This window comes from Penaeus monodon, chromosome 1 (genome assembly GCF_015228065.2).
Source record: "Penaeus monodon isolate SGIC_2016 chromosome 1, NSTDA_Pmon_1, whole genome shotgun sequence".
Lineage (NCBI taxonomy): Eukaryota > Metazoa > Arthropoda > Malacostraca > Decapoda > Penaeidae > Penaeus > Penaeus monodon.
Window position 1 is genome coordinate 59,457,410 of NC_051386.1, and position 10,520 is coordinate 59,467,929.

General features: G+C 40.7%; 1 protein-coding gene across 5 annotated transcripts in view; it reads left to right on the top strand.

Moving 5' to 3' along the window:
* The first annotated feature begins 829 nt into the window (after positions 1 to 829).
* Positions 830 to 10,520, top strand: part of LOC119574895 (lisH domain-containing protein C1711.05-like) — a 77,965-nt gene continuing 68,274 nt past the window's right edge. For 2 of the 5 annotated variants that reach the window (XM_037922171.1, XM_037922177.1), the window contains exon 1: positions 830 to 968. The gene's annotated coding sequence lies outside the window, so the exon portion shown is untranslated. The remainder of the gene's footprint in view (positions 969 to 10,520) is intronic. The other 3 variants (XM_037922188.1, XM_037922195.1, XM_037922182.1) reach the window with 2 other exon arrangements.

The window sequence follows — 10,520 nt, forward strand, 5'->3', positions numbered from 1 at the left end:
GAAACCGTTGGGGAGTCAAGGTAGCGTAGTAACGCGCGTACGAATGAAATTATAAAATGGAGGTTGAAAGGAAAGTGAATATAAAGTCGATCGTCTTAGCATTAAATAATAGTTATATATCAAGGGCGTTTGTGTTGTTACGATGAGAGATGGGTTTTCGAAGTTCATCAAAAGAGTAAAAGCAAATAGTGCCATAAATAAGATGTATTGAGGGAAGCACAGTGCCAAGAAAGGATACGGACGTAAACAAGGGGAAAGTGGTGGAAGTTGGCACCGTGATAAGAAGGTCGTATAGTATGGCACCGAATCATGGCTGCAAAAAAGAGAGAAAAAAGTATTAGCTCACTGTTAGATAATACGACGTTAGTACAGCGTATAAAGAATTGTCACTCGAGATAACAGTGAAACGGTCGTGATGCGTTCCACATGCGAATGCTAAAATGAGGACGAAAATAGTGGCTGATATTGATGAGATGTTCTATCAGAAGACTAAACATCCTAGAAAATGGAAACGTGACGAGAATATGTAATCGGATTTATCAGTGAATCACATCTCAGAGATGAGAGACGTAAGGGTGAATCATAATGAACTGTATATCAAGGTAAGTTAAAATCCCTGCGCAGTAAACATGGCGAGCTAAGGATACAAACAAGGCTAAAACAGCAAACCAAACACGGAGTTAGGTAAACAGTGTCGCAGCCGAACCGATAGTAAAACCGAAGTGCCCGCTGAAGGCCCAACAGGTTAAGCAGGCACCAGCAAGGAGAGAAGGGGGAGGGGCGAGAGCGGGGAGGGTCGCGTGGCACTAGCAGTAGAAGCAGCAGCAGTGAGGCGGCAGGACCCAGACTGTAACGTTGGGTCCGGGAGCAGCAGCAGCAGTCTTTGTAGAGCCTCCCGCGATGACACGACGGAGTGGTGACTGGCAAGAGACTCGTTGCCACACCAGCGTTGTGATGTGGCCGTGATGGTGTGTGTTGTGTGGTGAGAGTGATGGGGAGAAGCGTTGTGATGTTATTTTTGTAGGAAGGAGGGAAAGAAGGAAATAAGTAACTCCAGTAAGTGACAGATTAAGAAAAAAATATATCTATATGAAATGCGAATCCAAGGAATCCACGAAAGAGAAAATAACAACAACAACGGGGAAACATGCGTGCTACCATGTTCGCTTACCAACAAAGCACCGAAATATATTGCTGAGTATTTTACTTTATGTTACAGTGAAACAGCTATAGCACATTATTACTCAAAATGCCCTACGAAAATAGACATTTTCTAACATCAAGTTAAAACCAAACCTTGACTTTAAACTGTATTAACAAGCTATTAAAGACGGCACACCTTTCCCGAGAGTGTATATCTTTGCGAAGCTTGCTCATGTAAACACCTTGCTAGAACTTGTGATACACATACGACCTTCAAGACTTCACTTCCCCCCTCCTACCCCTCCCCCCGTTATAATGATCCAATGGAGGGGATTTATGGAGAGATATAAGTGTTGATAATATGACTTACGGTCCATATGGAGAAGTTTAATAATGGCTATTACGTAATCTGATAACAAGGAAGAGAAACCATTGCTCTTAATTTTATGGTCACCCAGTTGTCACTCGTTATTCTGTTGCAGTGTGCATTGTGCCAGCGGGAAAGTTTGGTGCAAGGACATGTCAACATATAACATGACAGTCGCTGTGATTTCCTTGTAGAACTGACAGTATTTCTGATACTGAGCATGGCAGAGGTTTGTTGATGTAACAGTGATGATATAGTTGGTGTTCATGACTGGGGATAGAAGTGTTTGTTTTCAGTTATGATCGTTATTGTTATGATTATAAGGGAACAACTTGTGATGTTATGATGGTTAGGATGATATGCATGATTATATGCACAGAGAGATTATAAAAAAAATATATTTCACAGGAATAACAAGGAAAATGAAAACTCAATAATGGTAATTATAGCAATTTTGATAATGACGTTTTTTAATGACGTTGGAATAATGAAAATAGACACGGGGAAATGCATAATAGTATTATTAGAGTTAAATCATGAGAGACAGGCTGTTATTGCAAAACAAGGTAGCAGTAATGCTATGGAAATGTAATGAAGATCATCATGGATTTCAGTACCAACGAAGATGATATTTGAAGTTATTATGGAAAGACAAATAATAGGAAAACACTAATAATATATCCTTCAGTGTAATTTTAAGTGAGGAATATTTTGTAGTTTTGAATAATGTTAGGAGGAAAATGAATGGACACGTTGTGCAGGTTCTGTCATGGCGACTTAACGAAGCATTTTTGGTCACGTTACCCATTCTCAGAAAGAATGTTAATTTCATAAAAAAAGACTTTTTTGTTACTATTTTCAACTCTTGTTTATATACCGCTTCTTTATATATATTTCAATATGTCTTACACATTCAAAGATTTTGGAAAAATTGCAGAGATGTACATTTATAGTTGTAAACATACAGGCTTAAACAGCATTACCTTTGATTGGCACTTATAACGATACGAATTATGAAATACGGTTTTTTTTAAACATGTTAATGAGCGTTTTAACATGTAACGAGGAAAATAACAACCTGGGATCCTGTTTTCGCTTTGTGGGATTAACACATTTCTTTCTGTCAGTGAGTCTCATTACGGTGACTTTAGTTCGTCTCTTTCTGATTATTCTTCACTTTCTTCACCACCTCTCTCTTGTTATCTTTCTTATCCTTAGTTATTTTTTCTTTTTCTCGTGTTTAATCTTATTTGTTTCTTTCTTTCTTTTTCTTTTTGCCTCTCCGTCTCTCTCTCTTTTTTTCTTCTCTTCCTTCTTATCCTTCTTCCTCTTCTCTTGCCCCCTCTCCTCCTCCTCCTTTTCCTCCACATCCTCCTCCTCCTCCTCCTCTTTCTTCACCTCCTACTCCTCCACCTCCTCGCTCCTCCACCTCCTCTACCACCTCCTCCCCTTCCTCTTCCTCCTCCTCCTCCGCCTCCTGCCCCCTCTCCTCCTCCTCCTCCTCCTCCTCCTCCTCCTCCTCCTCCACCTCCTCTTCCTCCACCTCCTCCACCTCCACCTCCTTTCCTCACCTCCTCTTCCTCCACCTCCTCCACCTCCACCTCCTCCTCCTCCTTTCAACTCCACACACAAACCTTAACGGACTCGCCTCGTGGTCTGCAGCATCGCCGCAACATCTTCGTTTGTGGAAAGTAAAAACACCGGAAACGTATGTAAAGTATGCGTGCCGTCCAACCTCTGTGTTATGAGGATGTGCGTGAGTTTTATGAGGGAGTACTAACGTGTTTTGGAGGAGGGAGAGGCGAGGGAGGATTCTTGAGTGGGAGGAAAGGGAGGAAAGGGGATGGGGTGTGAGGGGAAGGAAGGAAGGGAGGAGGGAGTTGTGGGTGTGTATGTTTGTGCGTGTTTGTGAATATTTATCTGTGCGTGTGTAATTGTCTGTGTATTTTTGTTTGTGTGTGTGTGGGAGGGTGTTGAGAGAGAGAGAGAGAGAGAGAGAAAGATTCACACACACACACATACATACACACACACACACACACACACACACACACACACACACACACACACACACACACACACACACACACACACACACACACACACACAGAAAGAGAGAGAGACAGAGACAGAGACAGAGGGAGAGAGAGAGACAGAGAGAGAGAGAGAGGGAAGGAGAGATATTAATTTAAGCAACTACACGGTGATATTTTGCACGTACATGCTTTCATATGCGTTTGAACAACATACAAGCGTGGGGACCGACCTACGTGCGAGTGGTATCAGTCAGGCTCGCCATCTCGCCTGAGAGAAAGGGAGAGATGGAGAGGGAGAGGGAGAGAGAGGGGGAGAGAGGGATGATGGAGAGAGAGTGATGGGGGAGAGAGAGGGATGGGGGAGAGAGAGAGGGGGGTGGGGGAGGGAGGGAGGGAGAGAGAGAGGGATGGGGGAGAGAGAGAGGGAGGAGGGAGAGGAGAGAGAGAGAGAGAGAGAGAGAGGAGGGAGAGAGAGAAGAGGAGAGGAGAGAGAGGAGAGGAGAGGGGGAGAGAGAGAGAGAGAGGAGAGGGAGAGAGGGATGGGGGGGAAAGAGAGAGAGAGAGAGAGACAGACAGACAGACAGACAGACCGACAAAGATACTGAGACAGAGAAAGAAATAAAGAGAGAGAGAGAGAGAGAGAGAGAGAGCGAGAGAGAGAGAGAGAGAGAGAGAGAGAGAGAATGAGAATGAGATTGAGAATGAGGCGTTCCCACGGCCTATCATCCTCCCCAGATCGGTGTCCTGTTTCACCCTCCGTATACAATGCTCTCCTAGATGGCGTCCTAAGGCTACTTGTGGTGTCGTCAGGCAGGAAGACCTACGAGCAAGCAGAAGCTAGCGAAGTTGTTTTAATTGTGCTTTCGCTAACATTTTTTTTTCTTTCTTTCTTTTTTCTTTTTTTTTATGTGTGCAAATTCGGCGAGAACATTCTCATAAAATGCAAATGCACAATGGAGTAACAGCAGCTGGCGTCGAAGCGGTGACAGGTGTTATCGGTGACACCACGCTATGCCGAGGATGCTGCTGCTTGTTTTTGTTGTCGCTATGCCGTTGTCGGGGATGCCGCGTGTCCGTGTGGCCATGCTGTTGTTGATAAACGGCATGCGGCATGAATTTCGTATCCGTGTCTGTGTTGGTTAATTTCCCCTGCTTCTATGTTGGTTAATTTCCTCCGTTTCTATGTTGGTTAATTTCGTCTCCGTGACTGTGTTGGTCAAGCGGTTAAGGAAGTGTGTTTTATGAGGAAGTAAGTACTAAGAGGAGAAGTGAGGAAAGGTTTTTAATGAGGGGAGGGTCGATAAGGGATGGGATGGGAGTACGTGTGTGTGTGTGTGTGTTTGTGATAGAGAGAGAGAGAGAGTACGTGTGTGTGTGTGTGTTTTGTGATAGAGAGAGAGAGAGAGAGTACGTGTGTGTGTGTGTGTGTGTGTGTGTGATAGAGAGAGAGAGAGTACGTGTGTGTGTGTGTGTGTGTGATAGAGAGAGAGAGAGAGTACGTGTGTGTGTGTGTGTGTGTGTGTGTGATAGAGAGAGAGAGAGTACGTGTGTGTGTGTGTGTGTGTGTGATAGAGAGAGGGTGGGGGAGAGAAAGAGAGGGAGAGAGAGAGAGAGATGGGAGGAGAGAAAGAGAGAGAGAGAGAGAGAGAGAGTGGGAGAGGGAGCGGGAGAGACGGAGGGAGAGAGGAGAAGAGAGAGAGAGAGAGAGAGAGAGAGGTAGGGGTGTGTGTGTGTGTGTGTGTTGTGTTTGTGTGTGAGAGAGAGAGAGAGAGAGAGAGAGAGAGAGAGAGAGAGAGAGAGGAGAGAGAGAGAGAGAGAGAAGAGAAGGAGGAGAGAGAGAGAGAGAGAGAGAGAGAGAGAGAGAGAGAGAGAGGTGTGTGTGTGTGTGTGTGTGTGTGTGTTTGTGTTTGTGTGCGTACGGGGCATTTATGTGTTTGTGTGCATGTGTGTATGGAGGCTCTCCCTTCCCTACCTTCGCGGAAGTATATTTTACCTCACTCTCTCCCCTCGCGCATACTTCCCCAATTCCGTCCCGTCTTCCCCCTCATCTTGCGCCCTCGCCTGCCTCCTTCCCCCTCACCCTCACCCCCCCCCCCTTCCCTTCCCTCCTTCCCTTCCCTCCCCTTTCCCCTCTCTCCCCCGTTAAGCCCCAGTGAAGGAAAAGTGGGTAACCCCTGTGTCTCTCTCTCCCCTCCTTCCTTCCCCGGAATGGGGGTTGCTCTTCCGGGTGCCTTCTGAACTCTCCTTTGCCCTCTCTCCCTCGCTTTTCCTTACTCCCCTTCCCATCTCCCCTCCTCGCTCCATCTTCTCTCACTCCCCCTCACTCCTCCTCCTCTCACTCCCTCTCCTCTCCTCCCACTCCTTTCTCTCCTTTCCTTCCTTCCTATCATGCTTCCTTCCTTCCTTCCTTCCTTCCTTCCTCTCTTCTCTCCCTCTCTCCATTTCCGTCTCTTCCTTTCCTGGTTTATCATCCTTCACATTTTTATCATTTCTTGTGTGTGTGTGTGTGTGTGTGTGTGTGTGTGTGTGTGTGTGTGTGTGTGTGTGTGTGTGTGTGTGTGTGTGTGTGTGTTTTCTTTCTTTTTCTTTTCTTTTCTTTTCTTTTCTTTTCTTTTCTTTTCTTTTTATTTGCAAAATACTGTTGACAACTGAGATGACGTGACACGCGATGTACTAGGTATTAATACTGGTAATGTCACTTTTGAAAAAAAAAAATGCTTATATCGATGCTGAAGTTGATTTAACGTTATTACGAAAGTTTTTTTTTTTGATGATTATGCTGAATTGAGAAATCCAGGAATAGGAATAATAATGATGATCATAGTAATAAGAGAGTGAGAGATAAACACGAGGCATTGTAATAACGAACAAGAATGGGAGAAATAAGAACGTGTCGTTATGAAAAGCATAATATTTTGTTAATATTGGTGTTGTGTTAGAAGATATAGGCCTACCAGAGATGACGCAGTTTATTTTCAGCATATATATTTTTTTTTACTTATTTTCCTTTTCTTTTTTTCTATTTGTTAATTCTAAATGGACATACATTATTTTCCCTTTTTTTTAGTTTTCACTTATTCTGTTTCCTTTCATTCCTTTTTATCTTATTTTTCCTCTGTTTACCTTACCTTTCCCGTTTTCTTTGTTTTGTCTTCGTTATTATTAAGTGTTTTGTGTGTCAATTTGTTATAATTGTTATTTTTTATTTATGTGTGTGTGTTTCTGCTCTTTATGTTATTTGTCAAATTACTGTTATTTTAATTATTAGTAGAGTTGTTTTTGTTATTGTTACGTTTTTTTTCCGTTTTAGTCGTTTTATTGGTTATTCTGTTTCCCTTCCTCCTTTCTTTTTTCTTTTTGTATGTGTTCGCTTCCCTTGCCTTCATTTTTTTTTTAATTGTAGTTCCTTCCTTTTATGTTCTATTTTATTTCTTCTTTGTCCTAGAGACATTTCAGACATATATTTCTTTCTTTCTTGCTTTCTTATCGGCTTTTCTCTCTTTTTTCCCCTTTTATGTTTGTTCATCACTTCCTGTTTACCCATTTTTTTTCCACAATGATATCAGTTTCTCCCCAGATTTCTCTCAATTCTTCCAAATTTTCCACCTTTTTTCCCCGTCTCCTCATCTCTCTTCTTCACCTCCCTCATTCCTCTTCCTCTCCTTCGCCTAAGTCTTCTCCTATCATCCCTCTTCCATCATTCTATGTCCACAGGGGCGAGTTTCCCCTCTCAGACTCATTAGCATGTTCCTTATCGACATGTCCCTCGAGTTTCCATGCGTCGCCGTGAGAGAGGTGACAGGTCGTCACTTCACGGAAAACGGTCGAGGAAACTGATGCAAGATTTGTGATTAATTTCGTGTCTTGATTCCGTTTTTTGTTGTCGTTTGTTGTTGTATTTTTCTTGTGTTTCAGGGCGTTGCTGTATTTCTCGTTTGGGGTATTGTGTATTTTGTTTGTTTCTGTTTCTGTCTCTTTCTGTCTCTGTCACTCTCTCTCTCTCTCTCTCTCTCTCTCTCTCTCTCTCTCTCTCTCTCTTTCTCTCTCTCTTTGTGATTTACAGGAGATTATGTTCCTCTTTGTCTGTTCTCGTGTTCGCTCTCGTCCGCGGTCACTTTCCCGTATTGTCTTTCATCATCATTTTAACAAAACTTCTGTTCCCTTTTTCTAATTTCTTTCTTCCTCCCTTTCTTTATCACGTATCTCCTTTCCTTTATTTTTTAAGCCATTTTTCCTCGTTCTTCCCCTACGTCTTTCATTATTTAAAAGCTCCTTCCCTGCTTTTCTTCACCTCAGGAGTTCCACCCCAATGTTTACGTCTGTCCTTCACCGACCATCGCGGGTCTCCAAAGCCTCTCTCATTGCTTATTTTCTTGTCTTCTATTCGTATTTTCTCGTGATTGTGCCTATTTTATGTATATTTTGTTCATTTTATTTTTCCTTGTTTTTTTTTTTTTTTGTTCATTAAACTTTAAATTAAGTTTCTTTGGTAAGAAGTCTGTTTGTAGATTTGCATATGACTCACGCTTCGTCATCCCTCGCTCTCTAGGACGCTACCTGCGTCAGCGTGTGTGTGTGTGTATACACACATCAATGCATGTGTGTGTGTGTGTGTGTGTGTGTGTGTGTGTGTGTGTGTGTGTGTGTGTGTGTGTGTGTGTGTGTGTGTGTGTGTGTGTGTGTGTGTGTGTGTGTGTGCACTTCATGCCTTGTCGCAAATACAGAATGCCAAGAGAAGGGAGTTCAACTATTGATAAATGTCAGAGAGAGTAACTTTGTGGTTTCTCAGAACGAACAAGAACGTTCCAGATACGCTCGAACGAAAGCTATCGACGACTTGCTTTCGCCAACATGTTAACAGTGGATAAGCAACTAACTTTAACATTTTCTAATTATATATATATATATATATATATATATATATATATATATATATATGTAGATATATAAATATATGTATATATTAATATATATATATATATATATATATATATATATATATATATATATATATATATATATAATGTATGATATTGTTTTATACATAATATATATGTGTGCTTACTTCGTTTTATAAAGGATAAAAAACGTAACAATTATAATTACTGATTTATTAAAATATAATATTATTAGGTAGGGAAGGATACCCGTACGAACGTACCATATGTACAAAGTCATTATTAGGAACGATCCAGATACCATTAAGTAGGAAATCATAACGAGACGTAATTTTACTGATAAGAGGAGAAGTTAATTAAAGATATTGCTTTCTTACATAATGCAGCGGTATCTGGGTTGTGTTACGTGCGAGTGAAGTGGGCCATGGTCAAGGCCTCCATTTATTGACTGGTTTCTTTAACCTTTCTTTTTAAAACAGTTTCCATTCAGCGGAAAGAGCGATGTAAATCTCTTAAATGCAGACACGGCAGATGTAATATATTGATTATTTTATATCCTCGGTTCTTTCTTTGGGCACATATAAAACGAATTTGAAGTGTATTATCAAATTTGAGTAGCTTCCCCTCGGGTTTTTCGTTTTCTGTATTTGGCCTTGAGGAACGGAAGACGCGGAGAAATGCCGGTTTAGTGATCAGAGTTTCTTTCTTTTATAAGTGTTTGCTTCTAATCTGATATGAAGGATTACGGTCCGTTCGATTGCGAAAAGACGCTAATCGTGTGTCTTTATGTCTTTCATTTAAATTACCGTTCGATCAGTACGTCAAATTAATATGATATGAAGATTAGGGGGAATTCCGTTACGCAAATACACGTGTCGTATAACCTTTGTTTTTTTCCGTATTTTTAACTTACCATCAATATACGTCAGACCTTGACATGATACGATACTGTAGGTAAGTTCAGTGACGAAAATACGTAAACTCGTGTAAACTCTTTTTTTTTATCCTGTGAAATCAATACATCAAACTTAAATCACGGGTTTTGTTCAGCCTAAATAAGGCTACCGAATCTTTGACATGCTGGAGGTTGTAAAAAGTTTATTTTATTTATCTATTTCATTTATTTTTATATATTTATATATATATTTTTTTTACAGCTTCCGTAATTCATCCTCCCAAAGTAACTAAATACCTGCCAGTCGTTCGGCCTTTGGTCTAGATTAACGTAATGGTTAACCTCGTAGGGTGAGCGGGGGCGAAAGGAGGCGTACGTGACTGTGGAGGAAACTGGGACATGACTGGGCTGTAAAGTTCCTTTTTCACCCGGGGCTTCCAAGTTCCACGGGGCTCACCAACGGCCTTCGTTGAAGAAAAAAGAAAGAGAGAGAGAGAGAGAGAGAGAGAGAGAGAGAGAGAGAGAGAGAGAGAGAGAGTGAGAGTGAGAGAGAGAGAGAGAAAGAAGACGCAGAAGAAGAAATGCGTGTGAAGTTTCTTCTTGTAGTATGAGAGAAGAGATTGCAAAGATTTCTTATACGTGTACAGAGAAGTTTATTGAATTTCTTCTTCTTTTCTTTTCTTTTTTTATAGAGATTGCAAAGATTTCTTATACGTGTACAGAGAAGTTTATTGGTTTAAGAGGAGAGTGTTTAGTTTACCTTGTTGATAGATTTACTTCATGCCTTTTTATTATTAAATCTTTTAGATTGTCCATGGCGATGCTTGTTGTATTTGTTAAAAACTTCATAAAACGCCTCTTTGGTAGCTATACATTGTTTTCCACGTGATGGTTATACTTTTACATAGCTTTGTTACATCGAAATCACTTGTAGTTATTGATGACGATGAAATTGACAATAATAATATCTATCATTTTAACAATATAGCACTCTCAAGTTTAAATCTCTTCTCTCTTTCTCTCTCTCTCTTATTATATCATATAATTAATAGATATATATATACATTACATAATATATATATATTTATAAGAGTATATTATTATTTATTATGTTGATTAATATATTACTTATCTATATTATATATATAATTATATAGATTATATTATATATATTATTAAAA